This window comes from Ictidomys tridecemlineatus, chromosome X (assembly GCF_052094955.1).
Source record: "Ictidomys tridecemlineatus isolate mIctTri1 chromosome X, mIctTri1.hap1, whole genome shotgun sequence".
NCBI classification, from domain to species: domain Eukaryota; kingdom Metazoa; phylum Chordata; class Mammalia; order Rodentia; family Sciuridae; genus Ictidomys; species Ictidomys tridecemlineatus.
Genome location: NC_135493.1, coordinates 120,488,913 through 120,505,989, shown reverse-complemented (window position 1 = coordinate 120,505,989; position 17,077 = coordinate 120,488,913). Strand labels below are relative to the sequence as shown.

The 17,077-nt window shown below is 37.6% G+C and overlaps 1 protein-coding gene across 2 annotated transcripts in view; it reads right to left on the bottom strand.

The window, feature by feature from the left end:
• Nucleotides 1-17,077, bottom strand: part of Mid1 (midline 1) — a 586,678-nt gene that overhangs the window by 337,842 nt on the left and 231,759 nt on the right. The window contains exon 1 of one of the 2 annotated variants that reach the window (XM_040286113.2): nt 14,160-14,593. The exons of the other annotated variant lie outside the window; for it this stretch is intronic. The gene's annotated coding sequence lies outside the window, so the exon portion shown is untranslated. Of the gene's footprint in view, nt 1-14,159; nt 14,594-17,077 lie in introns of those variants that run through there. 2 annotated transcript variants of the gene reach the window in all.

The following is a 17,077-nucleotide window of genomic DNA, read 5'->3' as shown; positions in this document are numbered from 1 at the left end:
AACACTGGGCCATCACCCCCTCACAGCGTGGAGGACATGATATCAGCTCTTATATTCTGAGTATTCACTCTGTGAGGAATGTTTGCACCTACTCCTTCCTCAGTCTTGCCAAATGGCCCTGAGAGGCAGGTGGTAAAAGAAATCAATGTCAGAGAGTTCAGAACAGGAAGTACAGCTGGCAAGCAATTGGCAGAGATTCTAAGTAAGGTCTTGTGGCTCAAAATTTCGTCTTCTGTGCAATTCTATATAACCTTACAGGGCATTAAATAGCAAGTGACTGTGGTAAACTGAGCATTATAAAACAAGGTGAGCTCTTCTTTGCTATATCTTCCCCTAGCAACATATAGAACACTAATCTAGTCTTTTCAACTAAATAAATAAAATTAACTTGAATTGAACTATTTAGTTAAATACAGATTGCTAGTTTTTCTTTTTTTTTTTTTTTTTGTAACAGGGATTGAACCCAGGGGTGCTTAACCACTGAACAATATCCCCAGCCCTTTTTTGTGTTTTACTTAGAAACCAGGTCTCATTGAGTTGCTTAGGGCCTCGCTAAGTTGCTGAGGCTGCCTTTGAATTCACAAATTCACAAATTCCTGCCTCAGCCTCTGGAGCTGTTGGGATTACAGGTATGCACCACCACAACTGGCATTCTTCTGTAATATAATTATGATTGTAATACATTGTAATTGTTAAATATATTGCAATCAATGACTTCAGATTTCTCCATTGCATTCTTTCCTTCCTCAGTCACGTTATGGTGGAGGTTCTTATGTTCTTTTCCCAACCCCTCAATTGTTTCTGTTTGGGACATGCTCTTTTTCTCCCTTGAATTTTCATAAATTCAATATTCAGAACTGAGGTGGGTGGAGAGAGAGAGAGAGAGAGAGAGAGAGAGAGAGAGAGAGAGAGAGAGAGAATGAGCAGAAGAAATCAATGGATGTTAGGTGGAAAGAAATCATCACAATCTAACATTTTTACATTTGTTATTTCTGTTCTCTTGGAGTTGATCAATTAGTCCTTTCCTTAATTTTCTGGCAAATTTCAATATCTCTAACAATCTTCACAATTTTCCAATACTCTTCCCTTGGGAATTGCCTAGAAGCTTCCTGGCTCCATGTAATCTTAAAACCTGAATAAGAGCTCTATTTTATGGAATAACATGAAAGTACTCTTCCAGATGGGTTATTTTGTAACATTCTACAAGTTACACAAGCCTGTGTGTATAGCCATGTCTCCTTGAGTTTTTCTAATCAGTGGGCTAAGGAGAGTCATTTTAGTATTCATTGTAACTTATGCCTATCTTTTCTCAAATCTGGGATCATAATTGGTGTTTTTCATTTTTCCCAAAGATAGGACCTTTGTTTCATGGCTTTTAGGTTCTTGAGCAGTCCCATTGGCTTCAAACCCCTGCTTATCATAAAAATAAGACAAAATTGCCCATCAAGAGTCCCTGGAATACAGCCTGGCAGTTGGCATTAAAGTGATGGTCCTTGCTGCCCTAAAGCTTATCTGCACTGGACATGTGCATAGCCTGGAGGGCAAATAAATTGCCCAACAGCTTACCAGGGCAAGATAAATATATAGGTAAGGAAACAGCAAACATTTGCAAGGCAAACTGAGCTAGGCAAATCCACAAAACTCTGGTCAGTGAGCAAAATATAGCAGGCTGGTTATCTCACATTTAGTTGTCTGCAATGCAGTTTCTTTTGACCTTATGTGCTAACATGGATCTATGATTCATACAGCCCCCAAAGACAACAAATTCCATAGGCAGGCAGGGTACTTTAGTTAAAATGTCATCCTTGGAAAAGGTCAGGAGAGTAGAAAATATGATCTTTATAATTTTTGTGTACCTAAAGGGCCAATTATCTATTAAACAATCGTAAAGAGTGATTGTTTCAGGGAAACAATAAAAGAGTCTTTAAAAATAGTCAGTAGATTCCGGTGATTTACGTCATAAAGAAACAGACCATCTTAAGTAACACATGGGCAATAAAAGCAAGCAGATGTTTGCATTTTAACCAGGCCACTAATGGAGGTGCTATGGCACTGTATCAAAGCAAAGTTTGCCATCTTCACAATTGCCCACTAGAGTTTTAAATACAGCTGTATAACTGTGAGTCAACATCCAGCAAGTTTTCCCTGACCACTCTGAGGACCATTCCTTGCTGCAGGTAAGAATTAATAATTCGCTGTTAACACACTGTGTCAAAGTAGTTTTCTGAAATGGGCCTTGAAACGTGTGATTGACTGCAAGACACAAACTTGCCATAAAAACAATTACTCGGGTTGCTGAATTGCAAAACATAAGTTACTGCAAGGGAAATCACAGTAAAAATGAATGAGCAAGACCAAACTCACAAGAGACTAGATGTGGAATTTCATGTGCAGGCTGTAAGCCTGGCAGTTACCAAGTCAAGCACTGGGTACTTTGGTAAAGCTTAACAGCAGAAATGGATTCACATACCACAGCCTTTCCCTCTCTCTCCCTTGCAGAAATTCAAAACATTTTATAAATATTAAGCCAGGTACTGCTGGTTCAATAAATGGCTCCTGGGACTATGGAAATCATTTGTAGGATTAACTATTTAGGCCACCAGGCTATTGTTCACTGACCTAGGATAATCATTCATTAACTTAGGAGGACCCAGCCTCCTCTGGAGTACCTCACAGCTTATAAGCCTTGGATTCCCACCATAAAATCCTTTTCGAATATAGATGTTTATTTCTACATACTTATTTATTTATTTTTTACACTGTGAGTCTGGGGTGCTTAACTACTGAGTCATATTCCCAGTCCTTTTTATTTTTTAATTTTGAGATGGAGTTTTACTAAGTTGTTTAGGGCCTCGCGAAAGTTGCTAGGCTGGCTTTGAACTCGTGATCTTCTTGCCTCAGCCTCCCAAGCCACTAGCCACTTGGTGGCCTAAAGAGTTAATCCTACAAATGCTTTCCATAGTCCCAGGAGTCATTTATTGAACCAGCAGTACCTGGTTTAATATGGGCCACCACACTCTGCTTCAAGTAGGACCATTTAAAAAGCAAATTTCATTCATTCTAATGTGGCAGAATAGGACTAATTACAAAGATTAGACAAGCCTTATCATCTCCAGTGGTCAGCTTCACTGGAATGAACCCCACCAGGACATTATTGCTAAGCCATTCTTAGGGACTCATCTCTTAGCTGGCCATTTTTGAATGTGGGATAATGACAGCCCCTTCACCTTATTCTTGTTTCTTTCTAGTTGGCCACCTTTGTTTTTGTGCTCCCTATTCCTCTCTTCACCCAGAAACCCAGAGAGCAGTGTTTTCTCAGCCACCCATCAACTCAAGCACAGTATCTGCTTTTGTCAACATTTCTTATTTCTTGATGCATTTTCAAGAAATGATGCATTTTCATTTCTTACTTTCTTCTTTATTTCCCCTTTTTTGCTCATTTCATTAACTTTGTAATCATTTTGCCTGAAGTACCTTTCTCATTCTTTCTTTTGTTCTTTCTTTCTCTCTTTCTCTGTCTCCAGTATTTTCTAGCAATTTGTGGCTTCTTTTCTTGATCTTTTCATTCTGCACCTATTAGCTGGGATTTGGTTTCTATATGAGAGGCAGACTTGGTTAGAGAGGGGAAAGTGGATTTTTGCTGTTTTAGGACCTCTCTTCCTGGCTGCTTGTCTTTTTCTGTTCTTTTCTTGCTTCTTTATTCTTCCCTACCCCCAACATTTTTGGTCTTCCATTTATGTTCCCAATCATTCTAACCAGTCAAAAATATTATATTCTTTTCTTATATCTTTTATCTGACTTTGAAAAAAACCCATAAAAATGGCTACCCTCCTTAAAACAGAGACTTTCAAATGGACACATTGTATATGTACAAAGATACATATAGTGCTGCTTTATTATTGATAATGACTCTAGTAGATAAAATAAGAACACAAGAACAGAATGGACCAACACCAATATGTAGAAATAATCTACTAGAAATATACAAGTTCTGAAAAGGTCTTTGAAACACTAATACAAATAATTTTTAAAATAAATAAAAATAAACATATTTTGGAATATTACAATATGCATATTTCATTGGAATCACTGATGTTATAAACTAAAACCTAAAGTTAGCTTTGAAATTCCTGACTAAAGGCAATAAATTACACATAACACACACACACACTATAAGAAGTTTGGTCATTTATAAGAAACTTTTGTAAATTTAAAACTCACATATTGACTTATGCTACCAAAATACAGGATGGATTAAGCAGAGAAACAAATAAATCAGATAGACAATTATATATAAAATAGGCTATTTCAGAGATAACAGAGGACAGATTTTATTAACTAATTTATGACCCAAAGTCTGTTGGCAGAGACCTTCTTCCTCCCCAGTTTCAATCTTTCTGAGAAGGTAAACAGACCAGAAGGCTTGATGGTGTGCAAAGCTCACGTCTTTATCTCTGTAAGAACTTGGTTTGGGGTCTAGAAACAGAAGTTCTCACCATTTATCATTGATTGTACTGTTTGATATGTTTTGTCTTTGCTGTGACCTTCACTTGGAATTATTCTGCCAGGTTCCTTCATTATCTTCAAACTATTAGCAAATGATTTATTAGCAGGTAACTCCATTCATGGACAAAGTGAACTCATTTTCTGTTTGACACTTTCTAGCTCTGGCTCCTTCTGCTGTATTGTGATTCTTAAAACTTCCAGGCTTGGAATAACTGCTATTGCACATGCTAATTGGAAGTTTCTATGGAATGCTCCTGCTTTGAACTTAGCAAAGCCACAACCAAGATGGTCTTTTTTTTTAAGAGAGAGAGAGAGAGAGAGAGAGAGAGAGAGAGAGAGAGAGAGAGAATTTTTAGTATTTATTATTTAGTTTTTGGCAAACACAACATCTTTGTTTGTATGTGGTGCTGAGGATCGAACCTGGGCCACTTGCATACCAGGAGAGCACGCTACTGCTTGAGCCACATCCCCAGCCCCCAAGATGGTCTTTATGAAGTAAAAATGGCAATCCTTCAATTTAAAATTGACTTTTTACACTGGCATTATATCTTGAAAAGCATTTGCACCAAAACAGGCCACATAGAGCAGACACTATGAAGGCAGGGGAAAGTGGTGGAAAGAGGGAGCTATTAAAAACATGCCTAAAACTTCTATTTCAGATATACCAGCTTCTAGTTCACTTCTTTCTCCACCTTTCACAGTCACCCAAATCCAAGTTGGGGTTTATATAGTAAAATCTGGCATATCTCAATCCAGACCCAAGTCACCTGCAAGTTAATACAAATGCTTCACAATCTTCTCCCCAAACATTACACAAGTGAAATGACAAAATGGAAAGCCTCCCACTCTTTCCTGCATGTGTTTCTATGGCAAAATAAATATTTGTTATGAGTAAACAAATAACCTAATAGGATCTCTTTTTTGAAAAAAAAATCTTTTTGTGGTGCTGGGGATCCCAAATAAGAGCTTGATGGCAAATATAACCACCTTAATAATTCAGTGAAAGATAAATGTGGTTTTCATCAACATTTTTACACACATACACCCAAATTGTAGTCATACTATGCAGCTATAAAATAAAGAGACTTAAATAATGTATGCCAAGAGCAAAGGGAAAGGAATGGGCACAATATTTTGTTTACTTATTTTTATGTGGTGCTGAGGATCGAACCCAGTGCCTCACATGTGAGGAGCAAGCACTCTGTCACTGAGCCCCAGCCCCAGCCCAAGGGAAAGAAATGGAACAAGGCAACAGGAAAGAATATTATAGTGATTTGCAAGTACAATATCAGAACACCTGCAGAGAGGGAAGCTAATACCTGGATTCTACAGGTTAACCCCCTCTCACCTGCCCATTCCAAGGTTTTCCTAACCCTATGGCTGCAGCTTTCACCGCTTAGTGACTCTCTTTAATGAGAGAATATTTAGAAGCCAGAAAGGAATTTACTGAGGTCACTCAAGGGCAGTGAAATTACACATGTCATATAAAATGCTCTTGCTAAATGGATGCTAGAAAAACAGAATGGTAAAGCCTTCACCCAAACAATACAGAAAGTGTGAAGTTAATCAAGTGTGCTCATCTGTTAGTGCAAACTCTTGGGTTACACTTTCTTAAATCCTATAGTCCTCTTACAAGTGATAAGGGATCTCAGCTGAGAGAAGCAGTGTAGCTTGCTCCTATATGGGATCCCTTAATCCAGGTTGAGGGGAGGGGGGAGAGGGGTTGGAATGCAATAGAAGGAATTTACCAGACAGCCAAAGTTAATAGCTGCCCTGTATACTATCAAAAAGGAGAGAACTTCACTTTAGGAAAACTTACAGAGTGTTGAGATCTTGGCTGTCAAGACCCTCACACATGGCCCTACCCCCACTTAGCCCCCAGGAAGTTATTGAAAATAGTCATTCTCCCTGCAGGCTCTGTTGCTGATGAATTTGTGGAGTGATAATAGGAACTCCTGTGTAGGACTTGTAAGGAAGTGATTTGCAGTCAGTTACATCTCTTTTGATTGTCCCAACAGCAATTGAGGCGGATATTTATGGATTTATTTTTAAAGATGGGAGGCTGAGGCTCAGAGAAATTTAGCATCAGACAGCTGGTGAGTGAAAGAGCTAGGACTTAACCCACCTCATGAATTTCAGCCTCAAAGTTCATGCTGTTTCCACTCCATCAGGCCACAATGATTCTTCTCACTTCCCCAGACCAGGTGGAATTCCATTGTTTTAGACGTCATTAGTGACAGCACTATCTTTCTTGTTATGTCAAATTCCTGAGAGTTTGCCTTGATACCTCCTTACCCCTTGCCATCTTCCATGTCCCATCCACTATTCACTCCTGTTGACTTCAACTCTGAAATATAACTGAAAGTCATCCACTTTTCTTTACCTTGACCTCCATGATATTAATGCATGTGGATATCATCTTCCCTGGACCACTTTCCTATCTCCTTTTGGGTCCATCTATATTCACTCTGATGCCCCTCAGATCTGATCTATTTTCCAGGTTGCTGCCAGTGTGCACTTTTGGAACAACAAATGTCTTCCTTATTGAAAACTCCCTAATACAGTATGGCCATTTCTTATTCCTCTGATAACATGGAGTCATTCTGTTCTTCTAGTTCCCAGTTCAAGCATCTCTTTCTTAGGAAGTTTTCTCTGACTTTTTTGCTGATTAGCAAAATCTCCCTACTACATGCTCATGGCAACATGTAGCTCTTCTTTATAGTTTTATTTCAGGTGCACATGCCCCTTTGTGTGATGTTTTATCAGTGGTTTCTCCCATATTAGACTGTTAGGTACTTAAATGTGGATTCCATTTTAAGCTCTGGTGTTAAATGTCTTGGGTACAGCCAATATTTGATAACTATTCTTGAATGACTTTTGAGCTTCTACTTATTTTTCTCTTCTTCCTGCCTTCTCTACATTGCTATACCCTAACGCTATCCCATTCCTTGTCTCATTCTTACAAGGACCTTACTTTCTTACTAAGTCTTAATAGGGAAGAAGTCCATGCCAAAGCAGTAAATATGGCAACTACAGATCTTGCCCTCCCTAAAGCCATGTGATTTCTGGTAAGACAGAAATGCCTTCTGTATACCTTAAAAGACAAAAAAATCCTTCTCTAATGCTGAGATTTCAGGCATCCCTGTGAGATGGGGTAGATATACTCTATTTGATGAGTTCTCAGGGGAAATTCTTTCCTACTTTCACCTAGCTGGTATAGGGAGGTGTCTTCCATTTATTGCTGTCTAGGCTGCAGTCATGATATAATTGTCATTCCTTGTCTACAACAACTGTTGATCACAGCGGTTCATATTATTATCACTTAAGTTAAATTATAGCCTTTTGGGGGGGGTACAAAGAATTGAACCCAGGGGTGCTTAACCACTGAGCCACACCCCCAGCGTGTTTTTATTTTTTATTTGAGACAGGGTCTTGCTAAGTTGGTCAGGGCCTTGCCAAATTGTTGAGGCGGACTTTGAACTTGCAATGCTTCTGCCTCAGTTCCCTCCCGATTTGCTGAGATTACAAGTGTGCACCACTGTGCCCAGCTATAGGCATTATTTGAATCTAACCTTAGTCATTAGTGGAAGAAAAGTCACCTGGCAGTCTCTCAAAGAAGGATGAAGGAGGATTTTCCCAGAGAGAGAGAGAGAGAGAGAGAGAGAGAGAGAGAGAGAGAGAGAGAGAGAGGAGTCAGCATCTTGGGGCTCAGGTGGTACTCGCAGAAATATAGACACCTGGGAGACATATGGAACTCACCAAGCATGCTGGTTCTTAATGCATTTGTGGACATGTATTAGAAGGATTAAGGAATTAGCTCACAGAGAAGTGTAGTAGTTTGGTGGACATTCTTTGGAGGTACAAATGAATAACTGCATTCTCTCATAGGAGCATCTGGAGAAGAGTCTTAATTGTTCCCTCCTGGTAGAGAATCAGAGATACTGGAGAAGCTCTTTTTAATGAAACAATTTTGGCACGAAGTATATGGCATGATGCAGAAAAGTGCAGATATGATGACTTGCAGTGTTAAAAAGTTGAAACTTCTTAAGAAGTATATCTTCCCTATATTTTAAATTTTATGTATGCACAGAAGGAATATGTGATTTTAAGTCATCAGCCTACATAAGCCTAAAAGAGTGCTTTCAATAAAGGTAGTATAAAATATTTAAGCACCAAGAAAGCATTGTTATTGATTAATTCAAAATATTTTCTTTCTTAGTGTTGTATCTTATAATAAATGGTACCTGAGATTCAATGAAAATAAGTGAGATATAGAGAACTACTCAATCTACATTTTGATAAAGATTCCTCATCACACAAACACCATATGGTCCTCACTTGCCTTAGCAGGGAATGAACTTTTGCCAGTGTATGTCATCCCACAGATATTTTCTCTACATCTTGGGAGCCACATGAAATTAAATATTTGATTCTGCTGGAATGGGGAGCTGGAGAGGGGTCTTGAGGGTAACCTTAGGGGCATAATACCCTTAGAAAGGTTTACCCTCAAGACCCTTGAAAAACCATTGTCATGAACTGAAGCCATGGAGTTGTTCTGCTTATTAAGAGAATTTTCAATAAATTTACTAGTCCATTTCAAGTGTTAAATTAATAGGTATGAAGTAATAATATTTTGCTTTGTTTATAAAACATGTTACTTTGGGGAAAACACCTTAAAATGGAGAAACCTATGTGGAGATAACAGAATGCTACAGAAGGAAGATGTCTTTATAATAAGGGTCTCAAACACAATAACCTATAAGGGACAAATAGGAAAAAAATTAAGCAAAGAGGACCAGTAGAAGTTATTAGAAGATATACCCTGCTTCACTGAAACAGAAATTTTAAATCATTGAGGGGGCTATGAGATTGTGTCTGATTCTATTTCTTCAATCCCTGAATTGTTTACTAGAAGATAATAATGCACCCCCACCTGTTCCACCATTTCAGATCCAACCAATATTTATTGATTGTTCTGATGCTCAGCATTGTTGTAGGTGTGTTCACAGACATGAACATTTTTAATATTCATAACTATTGGATGAAGTATTTATGTTATCATTGATAGATGAGGAACTTGAATTCCTGAGAAGTTGAAAATGAATTGGCCCAACCAACCACTGCTTTGAAATAAACTTGGGAAACACTATCATTTTTTTTTTGTGTGTTTCCTAACCTTATGCCAAGGCTATAAGTTTGAGTAAAGTTGTTATCTGTTCTCTGGTAGTTTATATACTGTTTTGTATCCCAAGGCAATGCATGATGAATGTGTCAGTATAGATATAAATAACTGCACAATTAGATACTCAAGGGGGAAAATAATTTTGGTTTAAATAACCAAGGCTTTGTTACAGAATAGTACCCATAAATAATGCAGCATTTCCTGCCTCAAACTCTCCAAAATTCCATTTCTGTCACGTGTTAAAACTCAAACTGTCAAATTGAGGAGGTTCTGCTTAATTTCATTTCTGTCTCAAGTTTAGACAAGTGAAGAGTATCTCACAAGAGAGTGTGAGTATTCCCACTCACACACAGTTCAAGCAATTCTTAATGTAGATGCATCTATTAAGTACCAGGCATATATGAGAACGTTAAATTTCCCAAAACATTGGAATCCATTTTATTTTTTTTTAAATAAAAAACATTAACTGAACCCTTGGCTTTAACATAAGAAGTACTTATTATCTTTAAAAGGTTCATTCTCAGAAGATTCTCTCATGTGATTACAAATAATTAATTAAAAAATGGAAATATAGTTTTACATTTAACTAGAAGTCTTGCCTCTCACCTCACTGGCTAACCTTCATTCAAGTATAAATATATTTTAAATTGATTTTTACCAGTGCCCTAGGTACTTGGCAAAACCTACCAGTGCAAACCAGTTATTAATTCTTGTTCCCCAACTTTAAGCTTTACATATACCCTTTTAGAAGTAATGGCAACTGCTCTTATCTTCCTCTTGAAAACTTTTACTGAACCTATACCTTAATACTTTCCAGTGGGCATAAATCAGTAGAAAAGCTTATCTAGTTATCTAGTGCTATAGACTTGTCTCTTCTCCATGTGGTGTGCCAGGAATCCCTAATAACCCAGGACTTTGCACATACTAAGCAAGTGCTCTGCCACTGAGCTACACTCCCAGCTTCAAAGTGTGGTCTTGAAGATTACATTAACAAATTCTAATGTAGTATCATCTCTCTGTCATCTATAGATGCCTTGTAGGGAAATTCAGGTAGTGTCTTTCTTTTATTAGCACATGAAGTTCTTTGTCATTTACTTGGCATCTTGTTTCATGGAAATCATCTGATCAATGAAAGCATAAGTCTTTTGATGTTTCAGTTACCCTGGTCACCAGTGCCCACCAGTTGATAACCTCTGACTTAAAAGATGACCAGCAAAAAGTGGGTGATCCAGTAAATTTTCAACAAATTGTACTTCATATGCTGCATACCATTCAGGTCATGAGATTTTACTCTGCAGGGGTGTTATCTGTGCATGAAAACTCTGTTTAAGTTCATCTGTCTCTTATATACTCACTTTTATTCCAGAGTACTTAGCATAAGACTTCAAAAGGCACTCAATAAATATTTTCAGAATGAATGTAACAGGAATTAATAACGCAAAATGTTTTTGAAAGGTAATTGATGTCAAATGGTAGGCAGAGAAAGCCAGAGAAAGTTCATCAGGGATAGGAATGCTTAGTACAAATTTGGTACAGTTTCCAAGGAAAAGAATTTGCATTTAATAAATAACCTTTGAAGCCAGGTTCTTTTATGTCCCTTGTCCTTGGAGTAAGCCATACTGGTGGCAGGAGAATCCCAACCAAACAAATAGCAATTTGAGAAAGGAAAGTAGAAGCAATAACCAAACATTAGAAAGAATCTAACAAAGAAACACTCTGCATTTAGCTTTTCAGGAAATCTTTAAGAATAGAACACACACATACACATACACAAACACACACACACACACACACACACACACACACACAGTCCAGAACACCTTCTTAAATTCTTCATGGAATAAAGAGGACACATTGGAGGACATACAGAGGGCCTTAACACTCCCATAATCTCACGAAAGATGATATGAATTAGGATATTTTTCTTTTCCTTGAACCCCAAAGCTCAAGTTAACAGAGTTGTGGCATTTTAACTTGCTCGATCAATATTCTAGACCTAGATTGTCAAAGGCCATTTCCTGTCTCTTATACAATATGACAGATAGAAATTGATCTAATTTGTTAAATAAAGTGAGGAAAACAGAGGCAGCTATGTGGTCCAGAGATAATCTTCTGGGAATCCCCTCTATCCAGGCACAGCCTGATAGCCCAGGTGCCAAGAGAGGTAAACAACTGGTCATGTCTACAACCTACTCATTATCTACAATGCTCTGTGGCCTATCCATTGGGAAGCTTTGTCTTACAGAACATTTCTCAGGATAATCAGCCAAAAAAAAAAATGAGCTATCACTAACTTTGCAGCAAATTCTCCTTTGTATGGTGCAAATGATGCCTCTCATGAGGAGTCATAATACTTATGAGCATATTACGGCATCAAGAAGACCAATTTTTGTTGTTGTTTTCCCAGAATTTTTAAATCCCTTTTAACCAGAACATCTACTAACATTGCACAAGCTTAAGGAGGTTGCCAAAAGTTGTATCCTCCATATAAGAACATAGTACCAGTAACTTGAAAAGAGTTAATCCAACAATTCAGCATCCAAACTCTCCTTCATTGGAGGATAGTTTGGACACTAAAATAATGTTAGTCTTTGAGAATAAATCCTCTTGAAGTTCTGTTAATGCCAAAGTATTAAATACTATGATCAATATTATTACTCCCAAATGAGCTACCAAGGAACCTGGGATGAGTAGATTCTATAGTCAAGACTCCCAGTCATCTGCAGTAATTCATATGCCACTGGCAAGGAGAATTCTAAACATGAGATCCAAAACCCCCCATGCATTCCTCCCACCCTCTCCACCCTAAGAGACGTATCTTTCTGGTTATATATTCCCTTGGCTGTTAATGTAATTAGTGTATAATAACTATGTACATATCAACTTGCAGGAAAAACGGCAGACGTGCTGGGTGATTTGGCTTGGGGCCATCTCATCGGCAGGGTGACACAACCTGGTATTAAACCATCTGTTATTAAGCGTATATTTTAAAATAGTGTTTTGTGTCTCCTGGGTTACTCACTCTCATTGAGAGCAGCACCATATCAAGACTCCTGTTTTTCTAAGCAGCAGCAAGGAGATAACAAGGTTTAAAAATTTGTATTGTCCCCTCTGCTACTTGTGCTATTAAAATTTTTATTTACTAAAACATCTCCTCTCCTGGAAACGAGCAAGTTTCATTTAAACTGTGTTACTAAGGATGGTATGCTTTTTAGAGTTAAGGACCCTAAACAAAATTTGCCAGAGCTTTTGTCCTTATGAACAGGCAGTTGCCAATCGCTGTTTAAGATGACTATGACTTGCCATTAATAAGAGTGGGCATTCTCTCAAATCTTCTTGTTTGCATTGATTGCTTTAAGCTAATTTAAGAATTACTTTTTCAATATCAGAAATCTGAAATGGAGTCCTAGTGCCACTTGTTGCAGTCAGTAGTACAATCCTCCTCCCTCAAATTTTTGGATTAAGTCTCTGTTCATGATGAAAAATGACAATATTCCTCTAAAAGATGATCAGACAAATCATTCAATACAATTATCACAGCTAAATCAATTCAGAATATCACCATGCCCCCCCAAAAAATGATGACACAAATCACTTTTGATAATTATGAAAAACTGACTTTTCAAAAGTTTTACCTATGCCTCCTCACTTGAGGGAAATAGTATTTTGTTTCTTTTCAGTTAAAATTGGCTGTTCCCAAATGTAACCAACATTTCGCCACAAGCCTGTTAAACACTTTCACATTTCTGTTTAATTACATTCAGATTGAGACTTTTGTATATATATAGAATATAGCCAAATTTTAACTCAATTGACCGCAATGCCCTTGACATAAAGCCTTATTCATTATTCTCGCCTTATATATAAATAGACATATGCTAGTTGTCAAAATGCAAGAGCGAACTTCTATACATTGTCTAGAACAAAGAGGGCAGCTCGGCTTCTTTCTTTCCTCAGTGTCTAAGAAGGTGTCCTTTATTACATGTACAGGATGCAAAGATTTTGCTGCTGTGTGAATGAAAAATGTTATCTTCAGACTGCCTTTTTAGTGGCAAATTAAGCTTCTGCACACTATCACACACCCTGTGGCTTTAAGAACCCCCCGCTTCAATTTACTATTACTTCCTTGGGGACTCAGCATTCCTCGCAAAGCACCCCCAAACTCATTTCCAATGTTTTAGAGTGCAACAAAGATGAGAAAGTTTGTTCATCGCAACAGTATAGAAACTCTTGCCTTGTAAAAACACTCTCTGGAATGTCTAAGGTGCTAAACTTATTGCCTCGGTGGATTTTTGATGTGCAAAACCGACAGAGAAAGTTGGCTGGAAGTATCCACAAAGCATTGTATTTGTTCAGGAAGGAGCTGTGGGGTGAGAGGCTGAGCAACGCCTCTCACTTTGCTTCCTGGGTGAGAGCAGTGAGGCGTGCCCCTTAGAAGAAGCAAGCAGAGAGAGAGAGCAGTAAGACTCACCGGCTTCCCCATTTTTCCCAGGACGAAGTTTTTTTGTTCCTCAATTGTGATCTGGAAGAGGCAAACCTGTAGGTCCTCCAAGCAGGCTGCTCTGGGGCAAGTGCCGGCTCTGCTCTTTGCCTCGGATCAGCTGAATGGCTGGGGCGTTCAGGAAGCTTGCTCTGTCCAGCTGGGAATCGCTCCCCCTCTCCAGGGTGTGTGCTTACATGCCTCTCAGTCAGCGCAAAAATCCGCCAAACTCAGGTCAGCCTAACAGGTTTCCTTATATAGGTAAACATGAATTGCATTCCTGGTGAAAGAAGTTAACTAGGAACACCGGTAACCTGGTTAACTCTACACACGCCAGAACGGCTCAGTGTCAGCCTGCCTGTATAGGGTTTGGTTGCAGTACAAAGGGATTTGTGCAATTTAATTAAAATCATCTTTATCCTGGCAGTCTGCAAAATTGGCCCTTCTAGTGTAACTGTGAGTCAACAGCTAGTATTTTATATCATGGGCTGTGACCAAACTTACATTATCTGAAGGCATGGTAGGAAGACAAACCAAAGTATAGGGCATTATATAATTTGTCTTTTATGTTTTTAATATCAGGGTAACTGGTCTGGAGATTATTTTCAAAGAAGTAAATAAAACATGAGAATGTAAACAAACTTTTATGAAATCGGGCTCAAATGCCTTATTTGAGCATAGTAATTAATAGTTATTCCACTTTTGCAGGCCTTTGGCAGATAATGCAGTATGGTCATTTTATGTTTACTCTTTTTACAATACAGTGACTGCTCTTTATTTTTGATAACTGAAATGGCAGATAATGACATATATTGAAGTAATAACTCTCCTAAGCCCACATATTGACATGCTTTGATAGTTTCAAAATTTTAAGATTTGTGAATTTGCATAATTACATATACACATTTTAAAACAACTTCTTGGATTTAAGAAGATAAGAAAGTACATCCTTAAATGAACTCTATAGATGAAAGGTCTAACTATAGGTTAGAAATACAATTTTAAATGTAAATAGGTAACCTACATAGATTATCTAATAATTTGTTCTTTTCATCCACATATATCTACCACCAAGTAAAGTTTTAATTCTTTTAAATTCTAATACATTCTACTGAAGATTTAATATGAAATAGAGATGTGAGACTTTCCCTTGTATTGCACATGGAGATCGCCTGTTAAATAAGACCTGTCTTTAAAAAATCATTTGTTCTTATTTTGTCCATCTGCTGACTGCTCCTTGAGTAGTGACAACATTATTAAAAATAGCTCAGTGCTGTTTTAGGTCTCTGCCCAGGAAAGGGGATAGAGTGAATGTTTACACACCACCTAAGCCAGCACCAACACAAACCAATCTTAAAGAGTTTCTGCCAAGAATAGTAAAGCACAAAAATCACACTTTCAGGAAGGACAACTAATCTTTGAACAGCATTATACATTAAGCAAAGACTTTTGCATACAGTTTATCTTCTTATCTCTGTAGGAGTGCTGTGAGGTGTGTATTACTTCCTTTTCACAGTAATAAAATTGGCTCACAAAGATAAAGCGATTGGTCCAATGACTTGTGATCAGTTCGTGGCCCATCAAAAATCCCATGATCTTCCAGAATTCAATTCCAATAGTATTTCTGAAGATGGAATCAATTTTAAGAGACAGAACATTACAATGGCAGTTTTCCATGTTCAAATATAATTTTTAATAATCATGTGTCCAGAGAGTTTAAATGCAATATACAAATTGATTAAAATGCTGTTTATAAAGTCATAACTTACTGCTAAAATGGCTGCCTTTAAATGCCTCCAGAAATACCTTAAAATGAGATAGGAAGTGCATTTTTATTGAATTTGAATTTGGGTTATAAAATATTATGAAAATATAACTTTGCAAATATTGCACACATTTTTTTCTGTTCACAGCATATACATCTCTATTGTATCAAGTTAAGACTCATCCTGATTTCCCTACTGAAAGAAATATTAGGATTTTCTATTTACTGGGTATTCACTAATCTTAAGTAAAACTGTGCCATGCTAGGTAAATGATGTTCACTAATATAGTTCATTTATGATCCCGCACCTTTATGTCTTCATATTTCCCACTGAAGCAAGTTCTGTTTATGCAGGAACTTTAGACTTTATTAACATGTTATTGCAAGACAAAGAATGCATCTTTTTCCAGGGCAGGTTAAACCTTTAAATGCCTTAAGCTGGCCTCCAAATATGTTCTTACAGTTCTAAGCAAACAATCATGTAGGTTTTACACACAAAATATCGTAGGCTATAATTATTGAATTGGAAGGTCAAAATGAAATTTTGGTCTCAAAGTAGCTTATTTTAAAGAGGAAATATAACCCTCTGCTAAATCCATTTTGGGTATCTCACAAAATGGTTTGGGGAAGGCTGGGTCACTAAAGCAGCATGAATTCCATCTAACCATAGAGGACCCCAATGAGAGAGTACTTACAGCTGAGTAATTACACTGTGCTAAAAAATTGCACTTATGGGAAACTAAATAAAATACAGGACCTACTTGAAGGGGAGAAAATATCATTGTGGTTTAAAGAAAATGTCAGGGGATAGATTTTAGAAATTCCCAATGATATATAACTAATGAGTAGTTGAGATATAATTCAAACCTCAGTCCATCAGACTCTAGAACACTCTCTTGTACTGCATCCTGAGTGTGCCGTGCTATCCAAGAAAGTACAAATATCTCAGAGGTAGGAGATGCTTCAAATCTGGTTGATCTCTTGGATGTAGGACCTTGGGTAAATTACTTAATATTTCTGAGCCTCATTTCCAAAGTGGAAATAAAAATGGATGCACATCACATAATTTCATCCATAATGAAAGTTCAATCAATCCACATACATTATCGATGCTTCTTATGGACCAAGCATTCTTCTCTGTCCT